This window comes from Oncorhynchus mykiss, chromosome 14 (assembly GCF_013265735.2).
Source record: "Oncorhynchus mykiss isolate Arlee chromosome 14, USDA_OmykA_1.1, whole genome shotgun sequence".
Lineage (NCBI taxonomy): Eukaryota > Metazoa > Chordata > Actinopteri > Salmoniformes > Salmonidae > Oncorhynchus > Oncorhynchus mykiss.
The window spans coordinates 3,342,811-3,351,173 of NC_048578.1; the positions used below are offsets into that span (position 1 = coordinate 3,342,811).

The 8,363-nt window shown below is 38.9% G+C and overlaps 1 long non-coding RNA gene across 1 annotated transcript; it reads right to left on the minus strand.

Moving 5' to 3' along the window:
• Window positions 1-846: 846 nt before the first annotated feature.
• Window positions 847-5,180, minus strand: LOC118938689. The gene is made up of 5 exons (XR_005035896.1): window positions 4,527-5,180; window positions 2,406-4,209; window positions 1,403-1,444; window positions 1,206-1,307; window positions 847-1,052 (listed from the first exon to the last, which is right to left on the minus strand). It is a non-coding gene; the product is annotated as an uncharacterized LOC118938689 (long non-coding RNA).
• Window positions 5,181-8,363: the final 3,183 nt, after the last annotated feature.

Here is an 8,363-nt window from a genome sequence, read left to right on the forward strand (position 1 = left end):
CACTTCATTGGCCCTGTTCAGAGGGGCCTCCCTGGACTCTTTCTATGCTGTGGGAAGCAACAGTGGGAAGCACCTCGGTACAACACCGTTGCATTGGTCATTCACACTGGCTTGTCGTTAGGTTAGCTAATTGGCATGTCATGGTGACATCCAGATTCCAGATGGTGAACAACACTACAAGTTATTTCTCCCTTGCCCATTGAAATAAACATCACTTTCTCTTACAAGTTTTAACTAGAGCCAAGCTGTTGTTGCCAGATAGCCAGCATAAACCAGCTAGCTGGTAAGGGCTCATCAGGATGACTGACTAAACCAAATCCATTCGTCTCGACTCTCAGCTGTGCGACATAGGTTATCCATTTTGGCTCCAGAAGTGTCTGTATAGCCTCTCCCTTTTGTGCAATTAGGCTCCTTCCTGAATGTATACTTCTAATGCTGTCCCCAAGAGTTTCACGTTTGATTGACAATAGCCTGTCCACTGTATTGTTGGAGAGCCTAGGTCAGGAGAACCCCAAAAGGTGGCATACCTTGGTATTTTAGCTCGATGTTCAAAAACATTCAGTGTTGTCTTTATTATGTGTTACATGATTTGTAGCATCATGGTTTTGGGTTAAGATTATTTAAAAAAAAAAATGTAATAGCCTATCTTCGTTTCTAATCATAAAGAAGTGTTGTTTGATTCAGCCAATAATCATGATTGAAAGGTCAATAAAATATATGGCCATAACATTCTTTAGACAGATTTATCTGTGATGCACTTTGCCATACATAGACCTACACAATTTAATTTACTGGTCATTTCCCAATCAAGTCAATAGAGAAAAAGCAAACTCAGGAGTAGATATGTCTGTTTCAGGTGTTTAATCAACCATTTAGCCGTACAATTTCAAATAGATAAATAGTAAATAAATACATTATACATATAGAATATTTCAATCATTTTGTTATGGTTTGAAGCTGTTCAGTCCTTGGAACACTTGTCTCAGCTGCTCCAGAAACACCCGTGGAGACACCACTGGTTCACAGTGAGGGGCCAGCTGCTGAAAGCCCGGCTATGAGAGAGAATAACATATACATCCGGTAAGATCGTTGTAAATGTAAGCAATGTAATGGTAATTTCATGGCTCTTCTGTTATCTCTGCCATATTCAGAATGGCATTATAGTCTAAGAGCAATTCTGTGCATGTTTAAGGAAAATAACTTACCTTGGACCAAAAATGTAATCTTCTAATCAGTAAGCGTGCAACAGGATGCACACTACTCAGTGAAGCAAGTCCCTGTTTGAAGTAGTCTGGTGTGCACGTTTCCTATTCAAAGTAACGGAAGAAAACGGTTATAAAGGTACACATTGGATGAAATGACTACTGTATAAACTCCAATGTACATATTATGCGTCGCTTACCACTAATGTGATGGGGATTCGGAGACACTGGCATTTTAGATCCTGCAGAGAAAAGTAAGTGTCAAAAAAGTACTACTTAAGTCGTTTTGGGGGGGTATCTGTACTTTACTATTAATATTTTTGACAACTTTTACTTTGACTTCCTAAAGAAAATAATGTACTTTTTACTCCATACATTTTCCCGGACACCCAAAAATACTAGTTATATTTTTTATGCTTGTCAAGACAGGAAAATTGTTCAATTCACGCACTTATCAAGAGAACACCCCTGGTCATCCCTACTGCCTCTGATATGGCGACCCACTAAGCAAATGCTTCGTTTGTAAATTATATCTTAGTGTAGGAGTGTGCCCCTGGCTATCCGTAATTTAAAAAACAAGAAAATGAGGCTCTGGTTTGCTTATTATAAGACATGTTCAATTATTTCTACTTTTACTTTTGATACTTAAGTATATTTGAGCAATTACATGTATTTTTGATACTTAAGTATATTTAAAAGCAAATACTTTTAGACTTTACTCAAGTAATATTTCACTGGGTGACTTTTACTTGAGTCACTCTCTAATAAGGTCTTTACTTTTACTCAAGTATGACAATTTGATACAGAATTGTACCACTGCCGGTACAGAACTGTTTACTATAACCACTGTATTGCAATACAAAACATACATTTAGGTCAATATTCCTCTATCAGAGAGCAATGCATTACGTTAGGACTGAATATACTAAGATATGAAATATGCTTTGCAGATTGAAATAACACAACAGAGGAAGTTAGGGCAGCCTGCTGTGGTCGGCTGTTGTAGCTGTGTGTATTCTGATTAAGATTAGCAATGTCACAAGACAGATTAGAGATTATTTGGCTCTTTGCTCAAAAGGGGTGTTTCATGAAGTGTACAGTGTACACAAGAATCAGACTGGCACTGAGACGTTTTTTTAAAGATCGAGTGTAATGAAGTGAAGAAAAGATTAAGCCAATTATCTGAGATTGTTATGGACTCACCATTCCAGATGTGCTGCAGCCTTCATGACAGTTCTGTTGTTCAGGAAACAGAGGTGACATTAGTTACATTACTTTAATCGCTACAACAAGTCTGGACTTGAACATTTGTTAAAAAGGTTTTAGTGTAATAATAACTACCTTACCTTAAGTACATTTTTAATTGTATTGATATCATTATCATATTCAGTTCTTCCTTGAAGTGGTGCTGGAGATGAGGTGGCCAAACTAATCATCATTGAGAGCAGCAGAAGAAGCATTTTGCGTTTGTGCATTGCCATTTCTCTATTGATAAACCCGAATAAACAACTGGTTCCCAATGATTTGATTCTGGACCTGTGTGGCAGCTTTTAAGGACCATTATTGACATTTCCAAACAACTGGGGAATCCCTGATGCCAGTTGTCTCACTATAATTATTTGTCAGACTATTTTCCCACTCAGGCCACTTTAGTCAGATGCCAAGGCGTGAGTGCGATGTGTGCTACTGTCAACCACATATCACTGAAATCTCATTGTTTGTGTGGTATTTCCTAGAGTGATCTTCCATTCTGCTAGGAATATAGAAACAGTAATTATGTTGTGCTTTTATCATCTCAACTATCAATTAATTTGCAATAAAGAGCCTTTGACAATCTTACAGACTAATAAAATCAGTGCCCCATACATTTTCCCATATAATTTTAAGGACAGCATGCTCTCAATATCATTTCAAAACATACTTCGCATAACAAATGGAATATATTGACAAAATGCAGAAGGTAGAGGTTAATCATAGGATTAACCTGTTGGTCTTGTTCCTGTTATTGGCAGTAGCCTCTCTCACCACCAAGTTCCGCTTCATTGGCTAACACAATTAAATGTCAGGGGCAATCTGCAGTTCAAACAGAAAAGCGGTCACCCCACCACCTTTTTGGGTAAATTGTTGAGGAATGGGGCTGGAAAAATGGAACCACTCTCAAATCCATCGATGGATGCAAGAACTGACCTATTGGATGGATTAGTAAAAGCAAACTCATATTTTGGGTTCTGATGGGACTATACAGTTAAACTAAACTCCTAAGGCATTTATAAGTTATATTCTTAAATCAATGGCTGAATATCATTAATACAAAAATGGATGTAGCAATAGCAGATTGCCCATTTAACATAACATGCCCTTACCGTTGGCTATAAAAAAAATATTTTTATATTTTACAATGCATGCTGATAGAAGGTCAAATAGTTATCAATCGAAACATCGTAACCACATCATGCACAACACTTGGCTTTCCCCGTGATGAGCCGTGTACAGACAATACTGAAGCCCACAACATGGTTTTCAAACGAGGTTAATCTACACATCAAACAGAGAATTACTGACACACTAGGTAGGAAAAAGTAAAGATAAGAACTTGGGGTGAAAAGGTTATTTGACTCGTTGACTTTACGCAAAAATGTGTACAAAAATTTAAATAATTAATTTGAAGCCATCATCCTGTTATTGTAACGAAGATGCAGGCAGTCAGGAAGCAAGTGCAGTCAGTGAGTTTAATAAGAACAAACCGCGTGAACACACAAGCGTATCGTCTGAACATGAACACAGAAACAATACTGCCTGATGGGTGATTAAAACGGAGTGCTAGATAAAGGGGGAGTAATCAGGGAATTGATGAAGTCCAGGTGTGCATAATGATGGGTTGTCAGTGTAACCGGTGCTATACTGCACCGCTGTAACTGCGTTGTGTGTGGTTGATGGAGACTATAGACGTGGACTTTGGAGATCAGGTAGTTTTAATCAAGCAGAACTCACTCTCTGCATCCTGCATCTGCATCCAAAAGGAAATAAAACATTTGTAGAGCACATATGTTCTGAGAATCGTTGCCTCTTTCTACAACAGATGCACAATAGGAGGGACTGGGATCATTCGAGGAGCTAGCCATCGTTCACACATACAATAGCCTGCCAATACCTTTGCTAGCTATTAACCACATGTTGAATTCAGAATGTTGATATCCTAAAAAGTACAATTACACGTGCATCTTAACAATACCATCCACTTCTGAGTAACCTCTAAACATACATCATTATTCATGAACAAAACACTGTGTATGACTTTGTAAAGAATCAAACAAGCTTGCCTACCTCTCTCAGTACATCAAAATGATTTGAGCACGCAGGGCAAAACGTAAGTACACACTCCCCTTCTCCCAGGATGCAGGCATGCATAATAACAAATCAACATGACATATTAATATGTGAACCTGGTGAAATTCACATAGTACTTTAACAACTGTTACACCAGGACCTGTGGTTAGTAGACCGACGACGTCGAGCCCCGGAGGGGGGGATCGGGAGTAGACTTGACGGTAAACCCTCCCACCCCCCGATGCGCAGCTCCAGCAGTAGGACGACTCTGGTCAGGAGGACGGCCCTGAGGGCGAGGATCGGGCCGGTCTGGACGGCGAAGGTGGAATTCTCAGATTATGTTGGGATCTAGAATATCATCCACCGGAACCCAACACCACTCCTCTGGACCGTACCCCTCCCAGTAAACCAGGTACTCTCAAGGTGCATTAAATGACGAGAGCCATAGGGAGGAAAACATACATTCTGACAAGCAGTCAATGCACAACAATTCAGATGGTTTTCAACAGAACCGGCAGCCCGGCTTGACAACTCTTCGCTACAAACGATTGGCAGCTTAGTGGGCATACACATGAACCTATTCAAGTTAGTAAATACATTTTGAAATGACTTGTATTATTAGCTAACTAGCTGTGTGTAAAATAGTGAGCTGCTAGCCCTTGATCATAAATCTCAGTTCCATTACATTTACACATAATGTAAGTCATTGAACTAAATCCTCTTATGTCCCAACGTGCCCCAACCTGCAGTCTGAACATTGACACGCATCTCTTGTGGTACGGTTTTGGAAGCATTAGGACATTTTCTTTAATATCAGCTATGAATAATAATAATAAGAAATAGTTACATTTATATACACCTTTATAGGGTTAGTGTTCCCACACAGCCATATCGCCATGTTACAGCTCGTGTTTACTGTAAACAGACAGAAGACACAGTCAACTACCTGTGCTAATTACTTGATTCTGTGACTCCAACTTTGTGTCAACAGTTTGGGGAAGGCCCCACCACAAACGTGTTGTCATTGAAAAATACTGTCGGCTGCAACTGTGTTAAAACAGTGTACAGTAAGTAAGTGGGTATTTTGCATTTATGAAATTATTTTCTTGTGATATAAAAGTAAAGGGATTCATGTTTTTAGAACCGTATCACAGTTGAGAATTGATTCACGTTCAGGAGGAATAATGGTCTGGGGCTGTATTTCAAGGTTCGGGCTAGGCCTCTTAGTTCCAGTGAAGGGAAATCTTAACAATACAGCATACAATGAAATTTGAGACGATTCTGTGCTTCCAACTTTGTGGCAACAGTTTGGAGAAGGCCCTTTCCTGTTTCAGCATGGCAAATTGAGGTCCTGGTATGTCAAGATCGGTGAGGAAGAACATGACTGGCCTACATAGACCCCTGACCGGAACCCCATTCTAACACCTTTGGGATGAATTGTAATGCCGACTGTGAGCCAGGCCTAATCGACCAACATTAGTTCCCAACCTCACTAATAGTCTCGTTTGTGGCTGGAGGCAAGTCCCCACAGCAATGTTCCAACATCTAGTGGAGAGCTTTTCCAGAAGAGTGGAGGCTGTTACAAAAGTAAAGGGGGGGACCAACTCCATATTAATGTCCATGATTTTGGAATGTGATGTTCGACAAGCAGGTGTCCACACACTTTTGTAGTGTACCTCTCCATATAGTCTACCTCGCCATGTAGTGTACCTCTCCCCATCTTTACAACCATTGAATCTATATGTTTTGACCATGACAATTTACAATCTAAGGTAACACAAAGTAATTCAGTCTCCTCAACTCTTCAACAGCCACACCATTGGCAGATTCAGCTGAAGTCTAGAGCTTATGGAATGATTTGTACCAAATACAATGCTCCTAGCTTTTGAGATGTCCAGAACCAATTTATAACTGGCCACCCATTCCAAAACAGACTGCAACTCCTTGTTAAGGGTTTCAGTTACTTCATTAGCTGTGGTTGCTGTCATGTATATGGTCGAGTCATCATCATACATGGACACACAGGCTTTGTTTAATGCCAGTGGCAGGTCATTGGTAAAAATAGAGGGCTTAAAGAGCTGTCCTGCTGTACACCATTAAAGAAAACCCTCTGAGTTCTATTAGATAGTTAGCTCTGAATCCACAATATGTAAGATGGTTTTGTGATTAATAAGCCATCTGATTCAATGAAAGATGGAGTTGAATTTGTCTTTCTGCCCATAATTTCATTTAAAGTACTCCAAAGTTTTTTATATCATTGATCTATTGTCATTGACCGTAGGTTTTGTGTGAAAAATTTAGTTTTTTCTCTTTGATACTCTGATGTTAAAGGTGTATTGGTTCCTACTAACCAGCCTGGTAATAGCTAGGTTTGTACTAGTGTAACCGATGTGAAATGGCTAGCTAGTTAGTGGTGGTGCGCACTAATAGTGTTTCAATCGGTGACGTCACTCGCTCTGAGACCTGAAGTAGTTGTTCCCCTTGCTCTGCAAGGCTTTTGTGGCGCGATGGGTAACGATGCTTCGTGGGTGACTGTTGCTTCGTGGGTGATGTGTGCTGAGGGTCCCTGGTTCGAGGCGAAGAGAGGGATGGAAGCTATACTGTTACACTAGCTATGCTGATGGTCATTAATGTTTTTTTCACTGCACCAGATCTCACTGAGACTGGATTCCCAAAAGACATGCTATTCAGCTCCCTATGATTGCCTGATCTTAGTGCAAATATCCAACAAGGAGGGGCCTTGCAGTGTGTGAATTGTCTCAAATAAAAAATAAAGTTAACTTGACTCTTAAGACTGCCAAGCTGTCCTCAATTGGTTGAACCTCTGTCCGGGAAAATGTCCTCAGGATTATGGAACAGTTTGTTTATAAAATGTTGTTTGAATCTTACAACATGTATTAGGATAAAACAAAACTTTACCATTTAAAGATGAGATGAAAAATTGTCCAACTGTCAAATTTTGATATCCTCTTTCCAGTGGTGGAAAAAGTACCCAATTGTCATACTTGAGTAAAAGTAACGATACCTTAATAGAAAATGACTCAACTAAAAGTGAAAGTCATCCAGTAAAATACTACTTGAGTAAAAGTCTAAAAGTATTTGGTTTTAAATATACTTAAAAGTATCTAAAGTAAATGTAATTGCTAAAATATACTTAAGTATCAAAAGTCAAAGCATAAATGATTTCAAAATCCTTACATAAAGCAAACCAGATGGCACCATTTTCTTATTTATTTTCTTTACGGATATCCAGGGGACAACTCCACTCAGACATAACTTACATACAAAGCATTTGTGTTTAGTGACTCCGTTAGATCAGAAGCAGTAGAGATGCCAGGAATGTGTGTGAATTGGTCCAACTTCCTGTCTTGCTAAGCATTCAAAATGTAACTAGTACTTTTGGGTGTCAGGGAAAAAGTACATAATTTTCTTTAGGAATGTAATGAAGTGAAAGTAAAAGTTGTCAAAAATATAAATAGTGAAGTACAGATGCCCCAAAAAAATACTTACGTAGTTGTTAGAAATATTATGAATAAATGAATAAACAATATCCTCATTTTAAATAGAACTGTAACTAAGTAAACTTATACTCTGTTTTATAATATCTGATTAACAATATGAGTTCATAAGAAGGGATTGTGTGACACCGACAAGGAGTAATTAAAGTTAATGAACACCATTCCAACTAGGAAGAAAGAAATGGGTTGTGGATTAAGTAAACAGATAAGGTAGTTAACCTATGGTTGAACCGACGAAACTTAGCTCTGGGGTGTTTTAGATAAGACAGTGAGTGCATTCCTAGGTTTTCTGTTAATTAGAACTGTCAGCTAAGTG